Genomic DNA, 796 nt, shown 5'->3' on the forward strand with positions numbered 1-796 from the left:
AAACTTATTTCACATTCGCAATATAGATAGTTTTGGCAGCGCAATGGTCAGATGCTGACAGAAGTGTTAAAGAATCTCTTCATTAACATCCAATACCACACTAGAGTGCAGGTCTGAATCCTTTCTTTAGAAATCTACAAACATATACATATCAGCTGAGTACTGCTTTCTCACATATCATTCTCCATCATTTCTTTCTCACATATCATTCTCCATCATTTCTTTCTCACATATCATTCTCCATCATTTCTTTCTCACATATCATTCTCCATCATTTCTTTCTCACATATCAGTAGGATTTCTCAATAGTTTGCCCGCGAACATACTTAGCTTTCTTTTCCTCCATCTGTGGTGGAATAGTTCGCTGTGCTTTATCTCCCATGCGGGAGCCAGTCAGCTTTTCCCACAAGGGAGACAACTTCACCAGTGGGCTCATCTCGTGCTCTTCTGTCGATCAGAGAACGATCAACTTGGAGTACAAGATTTGAGTTCTGTAAACAGAAGAAAAGAGAAATATGTTTCCAATCAAGGTCTCAAATTTGTGCAGTTCTCATGGATCGTTTTTTGGTTCAGTGAGACTCAGAACAGGTAGTTGATTATGAGGACAACTCAATTTACACAAGGGAAGATAAAATGCGCGTGTGAAGATGCAGTGAATGTGGCTTACCGTTGATGCGACACATTAGAAGTAGTTATTCCCATAACTCTCCTAACACTTTGTGTTGCTCGATACAGAGAGTTACATTCCGCAACTAGAACATATGGTGGCAAAGCCGCACAAATGTGGCTCAAATGA

The sequence above is a fragment of the Liolophura sinensis genome, chromosome 6, assembly GCF_032854445.1.
Source record: "Liolophura sinensis isolate JHLJ2023 chromosome 6, CUHK_Ljap_v2, whole genome shotgun sequence".
NCBI classification, from domain to species: Eukaryota; Metazoa; Mollusca; class Polyplacophora; order Chitonida; family Chitonidae; genus Liolophura; species Liolophura sinensis.